The following is a 23,143-nucleotide window of genomic DNA, read 5'->3' on the forward strand; positions in this document are numbered from 1 at the left end:
CAGCAAGTCTTTATCAGAAGGAGGTTATGCCTAACAAATTTGAAATAATTATTTGAGTGGGTGTGTCAAGGATAAAGTAGTTCATATAGTTAGTATGGATTTCAGCAAATCATGTGATAAGGTCCCACATAAGAGATTGACAACAAAAGTAAAAGTACCTGGGATTCGGGTAACTCCGCAAGTTGGATCAAAAATTGACTTTAGTGGGAGGATACAAAGGGAGGTAAACGAAGGAGTTGTGACTGAAACCCTGTGTGCAGTGGGATACCACAAGGTTCATAATTATATATAAATGATGTAACTTGATTGATTTATTGTTGTGACATGTATCGACATACAGTGAAAAGTGTTGTCTTGTGTGCTATACAGGCAGATCATACCATACAAAGTGCATCAGGGTAACAACAGAGTTCAGGATACAGTATTACAGCTGCAGAGAGAGAGAGAGAGATCAGAATTAACATTTGAGAGGTCTGGTCAAAAGTCTGTTAATGTGGAAGAAGCAGCTCTTGAAACTATTCTTATCTGTTTTCAACCTTGTATATTTTCTGCCTGATGAAAGAGGGTGGAAGAGAGTCGAACCGGGTTGGGAGGGGTCTTTGATGATGTCGGCTGCTTTCCCGAGGCAGCAACAAGTACAGACAGAGTCAATGGATGGAAGGCTGGTTTCTGTGATGGATTGGGCTGCGTTCACAACTCTCTTTAGTTTCTTGTAGCCTTGAGAGGAACAGTTGCCAAACTACGCTGTGATGCACCCAGGTAGGATGTTTTGTGTGATGCATCTACAAAAATTGGTAAGTATCTTTTGTGGACATGCTGAATTACCTGAGTCTCCTGAGGAAAGAGAGACATTGTTGTGCTTTCTTGACCACAGCATCAATGTGGGTGAACCAGGACAGATTGCCAGCTCCCAAGAACTTGAAACTCTCAACCACCTCTACCTCAGCTCCATTGATACAAACAGGGGTGTGCGCTCCACTCCACATCCTGAAGTCAATGACCAGCTCCTTTATTTTGCTAATGTTGACAGAGAGATTGTTGTCTGTACACCCAGCTGTTAAGCACTCAGTCTCTTTCCTGTTTTTTGTTTCGTCGTTGTGTGAAATCTGACCTCCAACAATGGTGTCATCAGCAAACATGTGAACAGAGTTAAAGCGGAATTCAGTCATGGGTGTATAAGGAGTACCGTTGGGTGCTGAGTACGCAGCCTAGTGGGGCACTGGTGTTGGGGATTATGGTGGAGGAAGTGTTGGTGCCTATCCTATGAGAATGTGGGGAGATGATGAGTAAGTTTGCAGATGACACAAATATTTGCTGGATGAGACAGAAGCTCTTAATTACAGGAAGACACAAATCAGATGGACAGATCAGTGGCGCATAGAAGTTAATCCTAAAAAAGAATGTGATGACAACTTTCGAAGAAATAACGAGACAAGGGAGTACTGACAGGACACAAGGAATCCAGAGGGATCCATCAAATCCCTATAGTGTGCAAACAGGTCATTCAGCCCAACAAGTCCACATTGAACAGCATCTGACCAAGACCCATCCCCCTACCCTTTTCCCTGGAACATTGCATTTCCTATGGCCAACACACCAGCAAAAAGGGTTAAGAAGAATCCAAAGGGATTTTATAAATATACTAAGGACAAAAGAGTAACTAGGGAGAGAATAGGGCTCCTCAAAGATCAGCAAGGCTGCCTTTGTGTGGAACCACAGTAGATAGGGGAGATACTAAACAAGTATTTTGCATTTGTGTATACTGTGGAGAAGAACATGGAAAATATAGAATGTGGGGTAATAGATGGTGACATTTTGAAAAATATTACAGAGGAGAAGGTACTGGATGTCTTGAAACACATAAAAGTGGATAAATCCCCAGGACCTGATCAGGTATACCCTAGAACTCTGTGGGAAGCTAGGGAAGTGATTGCTGGGCCTCATGCTGAGATATTTGTATCATCGATAGTCACAGGTGAGGTGCCGGAAGACTGGAGGTTGGCTAACGTGGTGCCACTGTTTAAGAAGGGTGGTAAGGACAAGCCAGGGAACTATAACCAATGACACTGACATCAGTGGTAGGCAAGTTGTTGGAGGGAATCCTGAGGGACAGGATGTACATGCATTTGGAAAGGCAAGGACTGATTAGGGATAGTCAATATGGCTTTGTGCGTGGGAAATCATATCTCACGAACTTGATTGATTTTTTTGAAGAGGTAACAAAGAGGATTGATGAGGGCAGAGTGGTAGATGTGATCTATATTGACTTCAGTAAGGTGTTAGACAAGGTTCCTCATGGGAGACTGGTTCACAAGGTTATATCTCCTGGAATACAGAGAGAACTAGCTGTTTGGATACAGAACTGGCTAGAAGGGTGGTGGTGGAAGATTGCTTTTCAGACTGGAGGCCTGTGACCAGTGGAGTGCCACATGGATTGGTGCTGGGTCCACTACTTTTCATCATTTATATAAATGATTTGGATGTGAGCATAAGAGTTATGGTTAGTAAGTTTGCAGATGACACCAAAATTGGAGGTGTAGTGGACAGCATAGAAGGTTACCTCAGATCACAACAGGATCTTGATCAGATGGGCCAATGGGCTGAGAGTTGGAGTTTAATTTAGATAAATGTGAGGCGCTGCGTTTTGGAAAGGCAAATCAGAGCAGGACTTATACACTTAATGATCAGGTCCTGGGCAGTGTTGCTGAACCATGAGACCTTTGAGTGCAGGTTCATAGTTCCTTTAAAGTGGAGTCACAGGTAGACTGGATAGTGAAGAAAGCGTTTTGTATACTTTCCTTTATTGGTCAGAGTATTGAGTACAGGAGTTGAGAGGTCATGTTGCGGCTGTACAGGACATTGGTTAGGCCACGTTTGGAATATTGTGTGCAATCTGGTCTCTCTCCTGAAGGAAGGATGTTGTGAAACGTGAAAGGGTGAATAGACTGGGGCGTTTTTCCCTGGAGTGTCGGAGACTGAGGGGTGACCTTATAGAGGATTATAAAATTATGAGAGGCATTAATAGGATAAATAGACAAGGTCTTTTCCCTGGTGTGGGGGAGTCCAGAACGAGAAGGCATAAGTTTAGGGGAAAATTTAAAAGGAACCTAAGAGGCAACTTTTTCATGCATGCATGGAATGAGCTGCCAGAAGAAGTGGTGGCAGTTCGTACAATTACAACATTTAAAAGGCGTCTTGATGGGTATATGAGTAGAAAAGGTTTAGAGGGATATGGGCCAATGCTGGCAAATGTAACTACATTAATTTGGGATATCTGGTTGGCATGGACAAGTTGGACCGAAGGATCTGTTTCCATGCTATACATCTCTATGATGCTATGTTGCCAGGATCGGAGGGTTTGAGTTACATGGAGAGGCTGAATAGGCAGGGGCTGTTTTCCCTGGAATATTGGAGGCTGAGGGGTGACCTTATAGAGGTTTACAAAATCATGAGGGCCATGGGGCTAGGGCAAATAGCCAAGGTCTTTCTCCCAAGGTAGGGGAGTCCAAACCTCGAGTGTAAAGTTTTAAGGTGAGGAGGGAATGACTTAAAAAGGGAATGAGGACCAGTTTTCACACAGAGGTTGGTGTGTGTATGGAACAGAGGAGGTAGTGGAGGCGGGAACAATTATGACATTTAAAAGGCATCTGGATGGGTATATGAATAGGAAGGGTCTAGAAGGATATAGGCCAAATGCTGGCAAATGGGACTAGATTAATTTAGGATATGTGGTCAGCACAGACAAGTTGGACAAAGGGTCTGTGTCCATGCTGTATGACTCTAGATTGGTTCGTCCAGACTCCGTGATCTCGATGTATGACTCGAAGTAGGTTATTAAGCCCATCGAGTCTTCTGCTATTCAGTGAGATCATGACTGATCTGAATCCTCAACCCCACTTACCTGCATTTTCCCCATAACCATTGATTCCCTTACTGATTAAAATCTGATATTTCAGTCTTGCATATACTTACTGACCCAGTCTTGACAGCTCTCTGCCGTAAAGAATTCCACAGATTCACTATCCTCTCAGAGAAGAAATTCCTCCTTATCTCTGTCCTAATGGGGCAACTCCTTATTCTGGTCCTAAGCTCTCCTCCAAAAGGAAGCTACCTTTCCACAACAAAATATAACAAAAACCTGCAGATGCTGGAAATCAGAAACAAAACAGAAATTGCTGGAAGAACTCAGTGGGTCTGGCTACATCTGTGGAGAGAAAGCCGAGTTAACGTTTTGGGTCCAATGACCCACTTTCAGAACCTTACCACATCTCCCTTGTCAAGTCCACTGAAAATCCTATATGTTTCAATAAGGTCACTTCTCATTCTTCTAAACTCAATGAGTACAGGCCCAGCCAACTCAACCTCTCCTCATAAGACAATCCCTCCATACCTTGGATCAATCTAATTAACTTTCCTTCAGTTGCCTTCAATGCCAGGATATCTTTCCTTACATAATGGGACCAGTATTCCAGTTCACAGTATTCCAACTGTGGTCTAACTAGTATCTTCGATAGGTTTTATACTCTATCCCCTTTGAAATAAAAGCCAGTATTCCATTAGCTTTCCCTATTAACCACTGAACATGGATGCTAGCTTCTAATAATTAATGCACAAGGGGCTGCAAATCTCTACGTACGGTGGCTTTTTGCTTTATTTCTCAATTTAATTAAAACACAGCTCTTCTACCCCTGCCAAAGTGCTCATTGTCAGATTTTCTTTCATTATATTTCATCTGCCCCATTTTTTCTTACTCATTCAACGTGTCTGTCACCCTCTGTAGACTCGATGTGTCATATTCATCACTTGCCATCTACATTTGGGTCATCTGCAGTCCTGGTGATAGTACATTCACTTTCCTTGTCCTAATATATATAGAGAGAGAAAGACAGAGAGAGAGAGTAAATAGTGTTAATGATTTAATATTTACTTAGTTGTAAGAAAATGGAACCCTTTCTGGGAATATTATTTACCTGTAAGTATAATGTGAAAAACAGAACCTGTCATCTGAAAGGGCTGGTCAAGCAGCTGAACTGTGTAACAATACATTCCACAGAACAGTTTATGGATAATGTAAACAGCAGCTGAATGAGCAAATATATGAAATGTCATCTAAGAAATCAAGTTTAAACTGAAGTAATGCTCGAGTGTTGGAATGTGGGCTACCCGATTATCAGTTTGCCACAGGGATCCTACTACTCAATCACAGGGTTTAATTAGTTCTTAGTGAGGTGCCATGATTGAAATTCAGAGGTAAAGCAAGTTTTTATATGTCTTTGGTTGGGAAAGGGAAGAAATTTTCGATTCCCCTAAGAGGAACCAATGTTGATCATTTTGCAGTTGGAAGATGTTAACATGTACTCTGTCCTGTTGAAAATGTGTAGCCGGGACAATTGCAGGAGGATGTGAAATGTAAAAAGAGTAAAGAGAGATTGTTTGCAAAATTAAAATTTGCATTATGAAAGAAGCCCTTTGGATTTGTTTCTGATTAGCATTTGTATTGAGATGTTTATTGATCTAGATTAAAATGTGCACTGGTGACATCTATTGGTAGGTAAAGGCACTACCTTGAAGACATTTGAACAGGAATGGCCTTTGCCCATTTAACATGGACTTGCGACATCTATGTCAATAAATTCACCTACCTTATTAACAAATTTTTTTAAGGTGTAGGATTGGTGATGATATTTGGAGATTTTGATTCCTAAGATAATTTTGTTGTATAATTTACAGGCCCCCTTTTCTGAATGCGCCTTTATTTTATGGGTGCTGAAAGGTTTACTCATGCACATTTATTGTATCTGCAACTGATTTCTGAATTGGAAAACTAGGAATGGCCTTATCAAAAGTTTAAAAACTATGGACTATGCCTTCATGCATGAGATATAATTTTCTCTAATTAGACTGCATTGATGTTTTTTCTCCGTCTTTCCAATAAATCAAATCACAAGGTACAGAAAGGGAACTTCTCTACATCCATTTCAGTGCAAGAAAATCTTTCTCAGTTTCCCATTGCAAATTCCAACTAGTATTTAAAAATAATTCCAGTAATTCTGCTTCCCCTTCCCCGACATTGAAGTTCATTCTACATCTCAATCACTGTGAGGGGAAGCTTGCAGTGTGGATGGGAAGACTTTTAGAGTAATTGAGAGGAATTTTTAAAGATTTTAAAATAAAGTTGGCAGGGTAGGATCAGTCAAGGAGTTAAATACTTTGAAATCTGTTGTGCAGACTGTCCCTGCCTTTGACCCACCCATTCGTGGCATGAATAAATCCCAAAGATGGTGAGGTTGCAGTTGATCAAAGGAGCTTAGATTAGATTAGATTAGATTACAGTGCGGAAACAGGCCCTTCGGCCCAACAAGTCCACACCGACCCGCCGAAGCGAAACCCACCCATACCCCTACATTTACCCCTTACCTAACACTACAGGCAATTTAGTATGGCCAATTCACCTGACCCTGCACATCTTTGGACTGTGGGAGGAAACCGGAGCACCCGGAGGAAACACACGCAGACACGGGGAGAACGTGCAAACTCCACACAGTCAGTCGCCTGAGGCGGGAATTGAACCCGGGTCTCTGACGCTGTGAGGCAGCAGTGCTAACCACTGTGCCACCGTGCTGAGGTGAGACTTTAGAGACGGTAATGGAGCTGTGAATCTTAGTGTGGTTCTACATTTAGAACTTACCAGCCTTCAGTCTGGTTTTCAAAGCCCTGGGGGAGTATGTAGACCTTCCACTATTACTGATGTTTCTCAAACTGGCTGATCATTTTTTTAACATTCTTTCATGGAATCTGGGTATCAGTGCCTGGGTCAGAATTTGTTATCCATCCTTAATTGCCCTTGAGTGGCTTGCTAGATCATTTCACGGGGCAGGAAAGGGTAAATTTAAGCTAAATCTTCATGAAAAGCCCAGTTGAACTTTTATGTTTATGCCCATCACACCTTGGACATGCAGAGTTTTGAAAGAGGAGATTTCAGTGAATTGAAAGGAAGAGAGAAATTGACAAGCAAGTAACTAAAGGCATGTTATAGTGCGTCTGGAGTCATGCAAAGTTTAGCTCACGTAAAGAAGGCAGTTTCCTTCTCTGAAAGACATTAGTGAATCAGATAGGTTTTTATTACATTGAATGTACGAAATTCAAATATTACCATTGACTATGCGTTGAGGCCCATTTTCCCAGAGCCTGATTCTAGGGATCTGGATGAATGATCCAGCGATATTACCACAATCGCACCATCTCATCATCTTGTAGTTGTCCCAAATGAAGATATATAACAAGAAATAAGTTATAATTAGAGCCTTACAGAAAAAAAAGGAGAAATTGCAAAAAGAAAAGCTGTTTAAAATAAAATCCAAACATCTTGGGGAAACTGCTCAGGTTTAGCAGCCTCTGGATAGAGAAACAGACTGACATGACTATTGCTTCAGAACTCTGTTCCTCTCCCCATAGACACTGTGGACCTGTTGAGGGTCTTCAATACTTTCTGCCTTTATTTCAAATTGCCAGCATTTTGCTTTTATAAAAACAGACATTTTTTTCAAGCAAAATAGAAATAAGAATGTGAAAGAAAACCATCCAGTTGGGATAAGCATTTGGTGGAGAAATAATGCCTTTTGATCTTGAATAAAGTGTGATCTAGTGACATTTGTTGATAGTTAACGGCTTCAGGAGGTGACTGCCTTTATCCTCTGGATCCAGACAGCTGGCACAGGCATGGTGGGCTGAATGGCCTCCTCTCTGCTGCACATTTCCAGATCGGTCTTATTAATGGCAAGTTATTGTCGCAATGAGTGAAATTGTGAGGAACCTCCAAGGTCAGGCAGAGAATCCAACTGCTCTTCTCTCTCTTTGAGCTTTATCCCCACCTTAACCCCCTGCCCCACCCGATCTTCTGCATATAAATTGACATTTTCCAAGCTACCATCAGTTCTGAGGAAGAGTCACTCAACCCAAAGTGTTCATTCTGATTTCTGTCCACAGGTGGCATTGTGGCTCAGTGGTTAGCACTGCTGCCTCACAGCGCCAGGGTCCCAGGTTTGATTCCAGCCTCGGGTGATTGTCTTTGTGGAGTTTGCACATTCTCCCCGTGTCTGCGTGGAGTTTCCTTCGGGTGCTCCGGTTTCCTTCCACAATCACAAAGATGTGCAGGTCAGGTGAGTTGGCCATGCTAAATTGCCCATAGTGTTCAGGGATGTGTAGGTTAGGTATATTAGTCAGGAGTAAATGTAGAGTAATAGGAAAGGGGAATGGATGGGTTAGTGTTCAGAGGGTCAGTGTGGACCTGTTGGGCTGAAGGGCCTGTTTCCACACTGTAGGGATTCTATAGATGCTACCAGACCTGCTGAGCTTTTCCAGCAATTTCTGTTTCAGGTACAGAGCTACTCACCCCAGTCCAAAAGGACGGCCTGAATGAAAGATTGCATCCCACTTTACCCACTAACCCTGTAGGTACAGATCCTGCAAATTAATTCAGGATGAAAGTAAGCTGCCACCTCGTTCAGTTCAGTGGAAAAGCTGGGGCGTGGCAGTATAATCTAATGAGTGCATTTTTGAAGGAGGTTGTAAGAACAGGAACCTGGGGCTGTACATCAAACAGTTTGTGTAGGTGCAGGACTGGTTGAGAAGGCTGTTAGCCCCACCTCGTCACCCAACCCCACATCTCCACTTCATCTTCTGCTGCCCCTACACCCACTCCGAGTCCTGAAGAAGGGCTACACCTGAAACGATGACTTCTGCACCTCCTGGTACTGCCTGGTTTGCTGTGTCCTTCCAGCCTCCTGCCTGTTAAAAAGGCATGCAAGCCCTTTAACTTTTTAAATAGTGTACAAAGTCAGAAAATGTAAGCTAAATCTTCATGAAGCATTGGTTTAGCCCGGTTGAATTTGTTACGTTTATGCCCATCACACCTTGGACAAGCAGAGTTTTGAAAGAAGAGATTTTAGTGAATTGAAAGGAAGAGAGAAATTTGACGAGCAGGTAAGTTACTTGGCGGAACAAACGAAAACTAGCTTGTTCTCCTTTGAATGGGGAAGATGAAAGGGAGGTTTAATAACTGTTAAAGATCTTGTAGAATTTTAAGAGTAAACAAGGAAAAACTGTTTCAACTGACAGAAGGATTGGTAATTAGAGGCAACAATATTAAGATAATTGGCAAAAGGAATAAAGGTTAACCCTAAGATCTGGAAGTAGAATTAGGCCATTTGGCCCATCAATCATGGCTGATATGTTTCTCAACCCCAGAGGCTGCAGAAACGTTTGATTACACAGAGAGATGTTACCATCAGAAGTGTATTGCTTGGAAAGGCGGTGGGAGTAGATTTAATTAAAAGTTTCGAAAGAAAATGGATAAATATTTGAAAATGAAACTTATTCCAGGGCTGTGGTGAAGTGTAGGACATGAATTGGAAAGCTCTGCCAGAAGCTTGGTACTGGCATGGTGGGCTGAAGGCCTCCTCTCTGCTGCACATTTCCAGATTTGTGTTGTTAATGTGAGGTTATGCTGCAGCGAGTACCATTTGATTATTGCCCTTGATTTACCTTTCCATAACGTTTATTACCTCATAAAAGGTTTATGAGATCAAGTTGATAACCCAAAGTTTTTCAGACTTTCCTTACAGTTCTTTCCTGTGAATTTAGTGACCTGCCTCGGTCTCTCTCTGTTCCGATCTACACCTAGCAACTCGTCCAAAACCCCAGTCCGATGGACATCACAGGGAGACACTGAAGCTCAAGTCTGTTAGGATGATAGCAATCACACCCATCAGGGAGCAACTGGGAAAATCACAGTCAGTTCACCTCAGCCTGTGAGGAAACCCTGACAAAATCATCTCCTTCCCTCTGATTGGTGCCCCAGCCAATAGAAGTCAAGATGCTGAAAGCTGACCGTGTGAGCTCGCCTGTGTCCACTAGAGACCCAGGATCTCTGTGGGACAATGGGCCAGAGATGTGAAGGCAGGAGTCGGGTACTGAGCGTGGAGGCAAGAGCACAGTTGCCCGCCTTCATGTACCAGTCCCAGTCCCCCAGTCCAGTGTCAGATTTCCTGCCCGTGAGAGATTCCTACACCCATCTGGGGATTGGTTTGCTGGGTGAGTTTCTGAGAGTGTGAGAAACCTCCCATTTAATCCCTGAGCCCAGCACCAATTTGAAGTGGGTCAAGGCTGTTAGGTCTCCATTGCGTCGGAGACTGGGAGTCGCTCACCAGTCCCTTCCATCTGTCAGTAATCAGAGGGGGCTCCAGTGCCCCTGGCTGACCAATATGGAATCCTCCCCCATGATGACACGGGCCTGGCCACCATACGTCCTGTCATATGAGGCTGTATTAAATTCAAAAGCGAAGACAGAAAGTGCTGGGGAAACTCAACAGGTCTGACAGCGTCTGTGGAGAGAGAAACAGAGTTAATGTTTCAGGTCTGGTGAAAGAAGAGTCACTGGACCCAAAATGTTAACTGTTTCTCTCTCCACAGATGATGCCAGACCTGCTGAGTTTCTCCAGCATTTTCTGTCTTTGTTTCAGAATTCCAGTATTTGCAGTTCCTTGTTTCTCTGCACTAAGTTCAGGCCTAACTGTAGACAGGGTGCAACTGGTGCATTGAGGTCAAGTGCTCTGGAATCGGTGGAGATACAATGGCATAAGCAGCACCCTGTTGTGTTGTTGCAAAAAATGTACAGAACCAGCGCTGAGGGGTTTGTTGATGTTATATCCACAATATATCATTGGCACAAATCTATATCTTCAATTTTAGTGATTCAGTACAATCCTGTTTGATAATGGCTGTTCAGCTGTGGTTCCTTTGCAATGTGCAAACACATAGGTCATGTTACTCTTCTTTTACCAGCACTTTAATTAAAGACTCTTATGATGCAATGCAGAATGGTTGAATGTTACATCGTTTTGAGACTGCATTAAATAGTACAGGCAGTGAAATGACCTCCAACCCTGTCTGACTTGTAAGAATGCAGTGAATTGTGTTGTGCACTGCCAAGGAAACCAGCCTTCCTGCTGTTGCTATGAGCACTGCAGTCCCCTGTGTGATGTTGCCTGACTCACAAAAGCAAAAGAAAATCATCCACAAAGTCTGCATGGAATAAATCATGCCTGACAGTTCTCTTCCTCCTTATTTTGTTATCCCTCTTTCTCCCTATCTCCTTTCCCTCGATTTCCTCCTTCCCTTTTGTGACAGCAGTTCACGACGTACAGAGGTCTAATTAGTTTGATGGATAAACAGAAAAAAATCACACTGCAGCCTGTTGCAATAAATTACTGGTTTCTCTTTTCCATTCCCTTTAAGTTGAAATATGATTGTCTTAAAACAGATATCACTTAGCTGCTAATTTTGTATTTTCTTTTATTTTGTATCACCTGATTTTGGCCATTCTAGTGGACAAAACCCTCTCAAAATTCTTTTTTTTTAAAAAAGTCTGTTTTTGGTTCTGGAAGGATTCAGCAATTTTCAAAAATATCACAGCAAGAACACAAAAATAGCACCGATTATTATACACGTGGATTTTAAGGACACTTTTGATAAGTTTCATAACAACAATGAGTGGGTGATTCGAATGTCACTGACTATTAAACTGATGAATAATTGTAGGATTTCTCCCAAGCTCTCAGCCCCTCACATTTTGAAACAGGCAGTTAGACACATGTGTTAATGGATTATGTTGCCCAATAAAGTCAGAAATCATTCTTTTGGGGCACCATCAAAGATGCAGTGAGTATCTGTGTTGACAATATGCATCAATTTGCACACATTCATTCAGAATTGTTGTTACAACTTCATTGTTCAACAATTTGGCATTGCAGTACTAACATTACCTCATCATTCAAGTCAAACTGGTCCAGATTTTCCACCAGAAACAATCATTTATATAGGCCACCTATGTTTTATTGAAAACAAAAGAAATGATGAATTGCACATCTTTAGATATAAGTGTTTTTTCAAATACATTTATTGTTCTTAGCCTGTTACCTTCAGAGATTGTAGGATTTGAGTTCCTCATCTTGGAAACGTGCCACCTTTCAAAATGTAGGCTTTCCATTTTTAAAGTGAAAATGACATTTAGTTTTGTTTATGTGACAATGTCTCTGTGTTCTGGAGGTTTCTTTTTCCAATAGGATTCCTGCTGTTCTGTGCCAGAGAAGCATCAAGTTGAACTATTACACTGCAAGGAAAGAAAGATCACAGGCGGCACCTCTGTCATTGGAGAAACGTAAGTATCATGGATTTCTTTTTTCATTTGACTCTGGGCAGCTTGTACATTTGTAGAATATAGATTCATTCAAGAATTTGGATGACAGTCCTGAAGTGGCTGTTTTACACCCAAGTTACTTATCATCCAGTTCGTATCAAAGCATTGACTGATCAGAGATTCTTTGTGAGAAAAAAGTCAATTTCTATGAAAGGAGAATGACATGTTTTTAAATTTCATCACAAAAAACTAGTCAAAGTTATGGTAACTTATAAAAACAACTTTTTAAAAACTAGAATAAGTTTGACATGTGACGTATACCTAATGTCCTGAAATGTTCCATTCAAAAAAATGCAGTCATGAAATGTCTTCATAAATTTCATAGTGATTGTGGATAAACTGAATGTCCATCTTTCTTATTGGTGCACAAAGTTTTAGAATCTAATGTTTTTATCTTGACCAATTTGAATGCCCTGCAGAATTGAAGGGCTTGGGTAAAGAACTTTTACCCCAGACACATTTACACAAGTTATCTTAAATCATCATCTTCTTGCTAATAATAATTGTAAAAGCTGCATTTCTTACATTTGAAACTAAATGGAATATTTAGAGGCATGTAAAAAAGAATTCAAATATCATAAAATGAAATCTTCTGAAGCCTTTAAAACAATAAATTGTTTAATTATTTAATGCATTAATTATTAAACTACGTATCCTAATTATGAATCTATTTTTCTTTGCCAAATCAGGGATATACTCTTTCTTTCTGAAATAATTGTTTCTATTAATTCATCTCGCTTACTGTTGCAGTTTGCGTATTTAAAATTCACTTTTCAGCCTATGAATTGCAACAGTCATTAATAAAACTGCTTCTAAGTAAAAGGGAAGGACATCGTTTTGGAAGCAAAATCCAAAACAACATTACAGAATTGTGATTGGTTCACCCACTGGACACTGAACTAATGTGCCAGATTATTGAATTATTCTTTGGCTGTTTGTTTGTTTTTGGTCAGGACAGTGGAAGCTTGTTCAAGTGCAGGCCGATATACACCAATATATCAGGATTCTCATTGCTCCCCCATTGATCCTCAGCCCCACTCTCCGTCTGAATATCCCTTCTCAGCTAAATATAGTCACACACTCATCCCAAAGCAGCAGCATCAAGTACAGCTGTAATCTGACATGACATTGAGAATGGACCTGAGTTTAAAAGCTTGTGACGGTCCTGGGGGATACACAAACTCCCAGCCTTGGCTTTCATCTTCTTCAAGAGCAGCCTGTAGGTTGGGATTTTCTGGCTGTGTCTCCCACCAAGGGCCAGAAGACAGCTATTCAGGCTGAAGTGAATCCAGGCACAAACTTCCTCCCTGACAATTGAATGTAATTCAAGCTGCAGATCATTAACTTAGCCATGGAGAAGGTGCTCTGCAATCTAACAAGGTGAAAGGTAAAACAAAAACAGAAATTGCTGGAGAAACTCAACAGTCTGGCAGCATCTGTGGAGAGAAAGCAGAGTTATTATTTTCAGGTCAAGCGACCCTACTTCTGTTTCTATTTTTCCAAAGCCTCATGAAATAAGGCAAAATGCTACAATTTATAAAGCAGACCTGCAGATGGGTCTAAGCAGCTGTCCCCGACTGGTGTCTCTATTTTGGTTTCATAATCCCTACAGTGTGGAAACAAGCTCTTCAGCCCTACATGTCCACACCAACCCTCCGGAGAGTCTCCCGCCCAAACTCATTCCCCTAAATTTACCCCTGACTAATGCACCTAACCTACATATCGCTGAACACTATGGCAATTTAACTTGGCCAATTCACCTAAGCCTGTACACCTTTGGATCACGGGAGGAAACCAGAGCACCTGGAGGTTACTCGCACAGACACCTGGAGAATGTGCAAACTCCACACAGACAGTCGCCTGAGGGTGGAACTGAACCCAGGCCCCTGGCGTTGTGAGGCAGCAGTGCTAACCACTGAGCCACCGTGCCCCCCTTAGTGTTCAATGTTAATTTATTTTCCTTCCCAGCCAGGCTTTCAGAGTTATTATACATGCCAATTGGACTTTTTACTGCAAATTAAATAACACAATCAAGAAATTGTAGTCCACATTTTCTTACAATTATGTAATAGGTGAAACCGCATCAGAGAAAGCGTCAGCAGCTTGTCAAAGTGAATTTGGTCACAACTGCTACAAACAAAATGATTGCACTACTTAAACAAGAATGCTGGCTGGGAGTCAAAATTAGCACCGATAATGCTGAAGGTTTACAGTGTGCCCGGATTGCTGTGTTTTCGCTGACTGGAGTTTTTGTTTCAGCCTCCACAGGTTCATTGATGACATCATGTACAAACTAATGTGTCTGTCCAGAGCAGAATGCCTAGGAGAAAGTGAGGACTGCAGATGCTGGAGATCAGAACTTAAAAATGTGTTGCTGGAAAAGCGCAGCAGGTCAGGCAGCATCAAAGGAACAGGAGAATTGACGTTTCGGGCATAAACCCCTTCTTCAGGAATCAGAGCAGAATGCCTCCTACTGAGCAGGCCAACTGTAGGGATGGACTGCTGCTTCAGGCACAACACTCTTTTCATAATACACCTATACTTTACACAAGCGGTTTGTATCCAAATGGTCAGATCAATTTTGTCTTTCTATTTTTTGAATTCTTTATGAAATAAACTAATGCAAAACAAACTTTAACAAGATCTTGACTTCCTGGAAAAGACAGATGGTTGGATGGATCATCAGTGTTGCACAAGTTGGAAAATAAAGGAATATTTCATGTGGTATGGAGGGAATGTGGGTGAGAGAGCAGAGAGACGGAATCTGGGAGAGACAGTAGGGGAATGTGGCAAAGAGGAGAAGGAACATGAAAGTTTAACGTAATTTCTGTATCTCTCTGTTGTATAGAATATGCACTTGGAGTTAATAGCATGTTACCCTTGTGTTGAAATATCTTGTGGGCATTTTTAATTGATCTTTCTTTTACACAGTATTTATAGTTTATTACTGTAATGCTGATGATGCAGTGTTGAGACTAGAGTTTCTGGATAATGGTCTGATTAGCCCAGCCATTGTATAACATATCGATTGTTTAATGATGGTAGAATCTGATTTGTGTTGCCTCTATCCTTTGTCTCTACAGCTTTGAGATCTTTGAGGAAAATTTCAAATCTTTCCATGGCTTTTCTCAACTCAGTTGCAGTGATCAGCACCAGCCCTGCACCCCATCCTCTGATATGTGATTACAGAATATTCCCAAATCCCTCCAATGGGCAGCTGCTGCTTCAACCAATATGCCTTTTCTGCAGGATCTCAGTCTTGTTGCCTTCTCCCTTTCAAGTACCTGCCAAAGGCTGGACTGTGACCAAGACTAATTCCCCAGGACCTTTCAGGTGTATCAGCTCTTGCCGTATGTTGGACATGATAGCGTCAAGTCCCGCTTCAGGACCTGAGCATGACGATCAAGACTGATATTCAGCGCAGTACTGAGGGAATGCTGCACTGCCAGAAGTGCTGTCTCTCAGATGAGACACTAAATTGAGTCTCATCTGCTCTCTCAGGTGGATGTGAAAGTTTCCAGGCATTATTTGAAGCCACTCAGAGAGTTCTCCACAATTATCTCTCACAAATAACATTAGAAATAATGGATTATACAGATATTATCGCATTGCGGGAGCTTTCTTGCAAATTAACCATCACCTTTCTTGAAACAAAGTTAAAAATCACACAACACCAGGTTATAGTCCAACAGGTTTAATTGGAAGCACACTAGCTTTCGGAGCGACGCTCCTTCATCAGGTGGTAGTCAAATCATTTCTTGAAACAGTAACTGTATTTCAAAAGTATAGCATTAACTATAGAGCATTTTGCCAAATTTGATTATAGGGAAAAGTATATTATAGGGCCAGATGGGATATACCCAAGGTTAGTACAGGAAGTGAGGGAAGAGATTGCTGCACCTTTGGCAATGATCTTTATGCCTTCACTGTCTACTGGAGTAGTACAGGATGATTGGAGGGTGGCAAATGTTATTCCCTTGTTCAAGAAAGGGAATAAGGATAATCCTGAGAATTACAGTTCAGTCAGTCTTAGATCAGTGATGGGCAAATTATTGTAGAGGATTCTGAGAGACAGAATCTATGATTACTTGGATAACCATAGTTTGATTAGAGATCGTCAACATGACTTTGTCATGAGTAGGTTATGCCTCACAAACCTAATATAATTATTAAAGGATGTGACAAAACACAGTGATGAAGATAGAGCAGTGGATGTGGTGTTTTGGATTTTAGCAAGGCATTTGATGAGGTTCCCCATGGTAGGCTGATTCAGAAAGTAAGGAGGCATGGGATACAGGGAAACTTGGCTGTCTGGATACAGAATTTGCTGGCCTATAGAAAACAGAGGGTTATAGTAGATGGAAAATATTCAACTTGGAGTTGGATGACCAGTGGTGTTCTGCAGGAATCTGTTCTGGGACCTCTGCTCTTTGTGATTTTTATAAATGACTTGCATGATGAACTGGAAGGGTGGGTTAGTCAGTTTGCAAATGACACAAAGATCGGAGGAGTTATGGATACTCTGGAGGGCTGTTGTAAGTTGTAATGGGATATTGACAGGATGTAGAGCTGAGCTGAGAAATGGCAGATGGAGTTCAACCTGGAAAAGTATGAAGCGATTCATTTTGGAGTGTTGAATTTGAATGCAGATTACAGGGTTAAAGGCAGGATTCTTGCCAGTGTAGAGGGATCTTGGGACCCACATCCATAGCTTCCTCAAAGTTGCCACCCAAATTGATGGGTTGTTAAGAAGGTGTATGGTGTATGGCTTTCATTAGCAGGGGGATTGGGTTTAAGAGCCACAAGCTAATGCTGCAGCTCTGTACAGCCCTAGGTAGACCAAGAATATTGGAATATTGTGTTCAGTTCTGGTCGCCTCATTATAGGAAGGAGGTGGAAGCTTTAGACAAGGTGCAGAGGAGATTTACCAGGATGCTGCCTGGACTGGAGGGCATGTCTTAAAAAGGTTGAGGGAGCTAGGGCTTTTCTCATTGGAATGAAGAAAGATGAGAGATGGCTTGATAGCCATTTCCTTGCTATCCAGTCTATCATGAGGGGGCATAATTTTAAGGTTATTGGAGGAAGGTTTAGGGGAGATGTCAAAGGTAGGTTCTTTAAGCAGAGAGTGGTGGGTGTGTGGAATGCTCTGTCACCTGTGGTAGTAGAGACAGATACATTAAGGATATTTAAGCGACTCTTGGATAGGCACATGAATGATAATAAAATGAAGGATATGTTGTTTAGTCTGATCTTAGAGTAGGATGAAAGGTTGGCACAACATCGAGGGCCAAAGGGCCTGTAATGTGCTGTACCACCGTTCAATGATCTATGTTGAGAGTGTAGTGATGGAAAAGCAACGCAGGTCAGGCAGCTTCCGAGGAGCAGGAGAATCGACATTTCAAGGGAAAGCCCATCATCAGGAATGGTCTATGTATGATATAAAAGCAAGAGGCGTTTTTCTCGATCAAGTCACTCCACATACTTTTTTCTTGCTGTAGTCCAAATTGACCAGAAATGTGACTCCAAACTTTTATTCATTTTTTTGTTTCTCAACTTAGCCAAGCGGCCTTTGTGAGTTTGGTGAAATTCTGGCTATTGCACTGAGGCCATTCTGGAATTTGTCATTGTGATGGCTCTCTTAGGTCAAAGTGCTCGAAATGAGAAAATGATCAGCATGAAAACCAAATGGAAACTTCATTGTAACTTCATTAATAAAGGGTTAACAAATTGGCTGACCAGTCATTAATTCCACATAGAAGGGGATAATACCATTGACTGAATAATCCAGAAGCCAAGATTAACATTCTGGGCACAGAGTTCAAATCCCAACAAGGCAGGTGGTGAAATTTCAACTCAAGAAAAGTCTGGAATGAAAAGCTTGCCCAAAGGAACCACAGCCAATTGTGAAAAACATCCCCCGATTCATTAATGTCCCTAACCTGGTCTGGCCTACATGTGGCTTCAGACCCCCTATGTGGTTGTAATTAGGAATGCGTAGTAAACGCTAGCCTCACCAGTGATGTTTGTAAATGTTTCCTGTGCCCAAATCTTTTCAAAATCCAATTTCTATGCACTGAATAATCTCCAGCGATTTCCTGTTTGACATTGTAACATCTCAGTTCCAGCATCTACTAAAAAGTGAAGCTCAGGCATTTAAGAGTCAGAGAGATGTACAGCATGGAAACAGAGCCTTACATACCAACCAGATATTCTAAATACATCTTGTCCCATTTACCTGCATTTGGCACTTATCCTTAAATTGAGAGCTAAATGCTCTTTGTGATAGTTGTTAAACGTTAGTCTGGAACATTAGCTATCATCAAAACAGAGTGTGCTGCTCCTGCAGCACATGTTCCAAACACCCTTCAACCCAGTGAAAGTATTCTCTGAACCTTTGGGCACACACCCTGCATTGATCAGCAAAGTCACACAATCTAAGACTGACAAATTAATGTTGCAAAATAAATTTCAAATTATGTTCACAATTAAAGCTCTCAGTTGCAGGTTTTTTAATCACAGAATTGTTGCAGTGAAAGAGGAGGCCATTCAACCCATCATTCCTGACTGGGAAAGCAAATCACTTCCTGCCAATTTTTGCACATTGTTCCTTTTCAAGCAACTGTCTAACTCAGTGTTTAATGTCTCAGTTGAACCTACCTCCACGTTTGAGAGGTCATAGTCTGAGGATAAGAGGTAGCAAATTTAAAACAGAGTTGAGAAACTACTTCTCCCAAAGGATTGTGAGTCGGTGGAATTTGCTACTCACAAAGTGCAGTGGAAGCTGGGACAGTGAGTAAATTTAAGGAGGAGTTAGACATTTTTAATTGGTGATGGATTGAACGGATATGGGGAGAAGGCAGGAAAATGGGGATGAGGAGCATATCGGCCATGATCGAATGGTGGAGCAGACTTGATGGGCCGAATGGCATAATTCTGCTCCTATATCTTGTGAACTTATTAACATTCTCAAGCAGTGCATTCTATTTATTCTCAATCCAAACAAACAGATTCATCCTTACACACTTCTACCTAATTCTGCAGTTCTATCATATTTTAGTTAACTTTGTTCCTTGTTCCATCAAACCCAGTTATTCGTTGTGGTCTTTGTATGTAGGATTCCAATAACTCAAGATGACATTGTGGAAAATGATAGTTACACATTTATGGAAGGTTCAATTGCCAAAATTCAGAATTGTATTATTATCCAAGTAATCCTGGCAATAAACATGTAACTTTTTTGGAATTTGGAGCATAAAATACAACTACATTCAAATATCTTAATGAGATTATCAACTGTCCACAAACAGTTAAGACAGATAACTGATGTCATGTGGTTTTCTACATGTAAGCCTACATTTATATTGAGTCAGATAGCTGGAAGCTAACTCACAACTAACCACAAATGGGGTTGAAAAACCTATCAGCAATGATCGAATGGCAGAGCAGATTCGATGGGCCAAATGGCCTAATTTCTAGTCTTATGTATACTCATACAAAATTTCACACTTACCATGGTTTGGGTTCTAAGTTTAAATTACATTATCTACATAGTTATACAACAATAATTAAAATTGAACTTTAGGTAGATATACTTGCAAATTTGAAATTAAATCTGTTATATCATTTTGATTATTTTTGCAGCGCTTGAATTGAGAGTGGGTCTTTACCTACCACACAGGGTAACTAGAGAATAGTTCTTTGACTGTGACCTTCACAGCACAGCAACACTCAATCACAGGCTGGTACATGCAAGAGTGTTCAGTTTCACTAGTCCAATCCAGTAGAGTTGAAACTGCAAAGTTCCATGAGCTTCATACAAGACTTTACTATTCAGTGTTTCTGTAGTGGCCCTCCTTTTACAGACAACATCTCACACTGACTGAGGGCATCATGAAAGTCCCACGTTCTCAATCTTTCCCCTTGCCTGAGGCATAGTTACCCTCAGGTTAAACCACCACCCGTCATCTCTCTGTCCAATAAGAGAGCAGCCCTATTATCATCTGGAATGATTATAACTTTACCTATGATGAATTAATTTATTCAGTTCAATACCCAGTGTATTCATTGCAGCTGGATTGACAAGGACATCTTGGCCTAGTGGGCTTATTGCTGGACTGTTAATCCAGGGACCCGGTAACGTCCTAGGAACCTGGGTTCAAATTCTGCCATGGTGGAATTTGATGAGTCTGTTGATGACCGCAAAATTATTGCAGATTATCAGGAAAGCCCATCTGGTTCACTAATGTCCTTGAGGGAAGGAAACATTTCCCTCCACTTCACCTGATGAAGGGGCAGCGCTCCGAAAGCTTGTGATTTCAAATAAACCTGTTGGACTATAACCTGGTGTCATGTGACGTTTGACATTGTTAATCCCCACATACATTTTTTCCGAGCTGTTTAATGGTCATTCGGATGGGTTGGCAGAAAAATAATTGAATTGGTTTGAACTTATATTCCAAGGAAGAAGCAACATCTGTCAGGGGAGAAGAGGAGAAACTCGAGAAAATAAGTCAGAGTCATAGAGCTGTACAGCACAGAAACAGACCCTCTGGTCCAACTTGTTCATGCCGACCAGATATTCTAAATTTATGTGGTCCCATTTGCCAGCATTTGGCCCATATCCCTCTAAACCCTTTCTATTCAAATACCCATCCAGATGTCTTTTAAAATGTGGTAATTGTACCAGCCTCCACAACTTCCTCCAGCAGCTCATTCCACACACACACACCACCCTTGGTGTGAAAAAGTTGCCCATTAGGTCCATTTCAAATCTTTCCCTTCTCACCTTAAACTTATGACCAGTAGTTTTGGACTCCCCTATCCTTGGGAAAAGACTCCCCTATCCATGCCCCTTATGATTTTATAAACCTCTATAAAGACACCCCTCAGCCTCCAACATTCCAGGGAAAACAGCCCAAGCCTATTCAGCTTAAATCCTCCAACCCTGGCAACATCCTTGCAAATCATTTCTGAAGCCCCACATGACTGTGGGCAAAAATTTCAAATTTCAAATGCAATTGGAACAGGAACCACTATAGATCAACAGGATAGGATCATGAGAATATGGGCAGTTTTGGAATTTCTGAAGTGAGAGCTAGGAAGGCCTGTGATAGAGAATATTGGGATAGTTGTGTCTTGGGTGAATAATGCTTTGAAAAGAATTTCAGTAGCAGAGCAATGCTTCAGAGCTGGAAATAAGCCTCAAGATGTGGAATTCAAAGTTTGGTCTAATTTTTACTTGTGACTGGTGAAATGGATGGAGTTTTCAGTGGGACCATTGACACTAACATTTAGCAATGGAATCCAGGAAGTGAATTGAACAGTCAACAATTGATGGGGAGAGGACAAAGTGAGCAGGAGATTGGCTTCATGAAAGGAGTGAGTTTGATGAAAGCAGTGTGGGAGATGGGAATGAAATAACAGGTAAAGACAAGAGCAGGAGGGTGAAATCTTTGGGACGTAGTAATGTTAGCATCTGCATGGATCGTTTTGGAAGAAATAAATGAACTGCTTAAAATATAAAGGTATGAACTTTGAGAAGAGTGAGGGGTGTCCAAGGAGGCATTTAGTCAAAAGCACAAGCCTGGCTAAAGAGCAAGAGTACAAATTGGTCAGAAGGGAAGGAGGTGGTATTGGGTCTGTGGACAGGGCTCTGCCTGAGATCAGTATCATTTTTGTGATTGGGAAGCACAGCATTAACATCAATGTAACACCTTTACAGTTGGCTGGGGAGAGGGAGGAGGGTGCTGCAAACTGTGCATTTACTAATCAACTAAGATCTTACAGTGAAAGCTTAGAATTGTACCTTGGCAAGTACAATTTAATACCAACAATTTGCATTTGGAAAATTACAATAAATTCACATGTACTTTATGAATGGAATAAAATTAGAACCCAAATCATAGTTATCTTGTTCTCCACGTTGGACTTTTACTTTATCTAAATGTGACTAAAAATTGGAAAAAGTATTGAACAAGCGACCAACCCATCATCACGTACACTTCTAGACAAATTCAAGTTCTACCCCACCATGCCTCTAAACTGTGAGAGTCAGAGTCCGACAGCATGGAGACAGGTCCTTTAGCCCAAACTGGTCCATGCCGACCAAAATGCCCATCCACACTAACCCCATTTCCCTGCACTTGGCCTATATCCTTCTAATCCTTTCTTATCCATGTATTTGTCCAAATGCCTTTAAATATTAATGTACCCACTTCAACCATTTCCGCTGCAGCTCATTCCATATAAGAACCACCCTCTGTGTTTAAAAAAATTGCCTTTCAGGCTCCCTTTTATTATTTCCTTAAGGATATGCCCTCTAATCCTCGATCCTCCAACCCTGGGAAAAAGACTGAGTGCATTTAACCTATCCATTCCTCTCATGATATTATATACCTCGACACGGTCCCCCCCTCAGAAAGGAAAATGTTCTCGCTTGTCCAACCTCTCCCTGTAACTCAGACATTGAGTCCTGGCAACATCCTTGTAAATTTTTAATGCACTCATTCCAGTTTAATACCATCCTTCCTATAGCAGAGTGATAAAACTGAACACAATACTCCAAGTGCGACCTCACCAATGTCCTGTACAACTGCAACATTACTTGCCAGCTTCTATACTCAGTGCCCTGACTGATGAAGACCAGCGTGCCAAAAGCCTTCTTCATTGCCCTGTCTACCTGGAACTCCACTTTCAGAGAACTGTGAACCTAAATTCCAGGTGGGAATCATCAAAGCAAGTAGCATGTTGGATTAACTTGTGATTTCTTGTGTTCAAAATCAATGTTTGGCATGGATCCAATTGTATCTCAGTCACTGAAACTCGTTCACTTAAGAATTAAAATTGGGCCGACTGTTTCTGTGTAATTATATATGATGTTACTTGTGG

The 23,143-nt window shown here is 41.4% G+C and overlaps 1 protein-coding gene across 1 annotated transcript in view; it reads left to right on the top strand.

Moving 5' to 3' along the window:
* ahdc1 (AT-hook DNA binding motif containing 1) overlaps positions 1-23,121 on the top strand; it is a 187,876-nt gene extending 164,755 nt beyond the window's left edge. The window contains exons 5-7 of the mRNA XM_087976686.1: positions 12,123-12,217; positions 14,516-14,810; positions 15,340-23,121. The gene's annotated coding sequence lies outside the window, so the exon portion shown is untranslated. The remainder of the gene's footprint in view (positions 1-12,122; positions 12,218-14,515; positions 14,811-15,339) is intronic.
* The last annotated feature ends 22 nt before the right edge of the window (positions 23,122-23,143 follow it).

Source organism: Chiloscyllium plagiosum, unplaced genomic scaffold, assembly GCF_037043375.1.
Source record: "Chiloscyllium plagiosum isolate Xiang-an unplaced genomic scaffold, Cpla_swu_hap1 HiC_scaffold_30, whole genome shotgun sequence".
NCBI lineage: Eukaryota > Metazoa > Chordata > Chondrichthyes > Orectolobiformes > Hemiscylliidae > Chiloscyllium > Chiloscyllium plagiosum.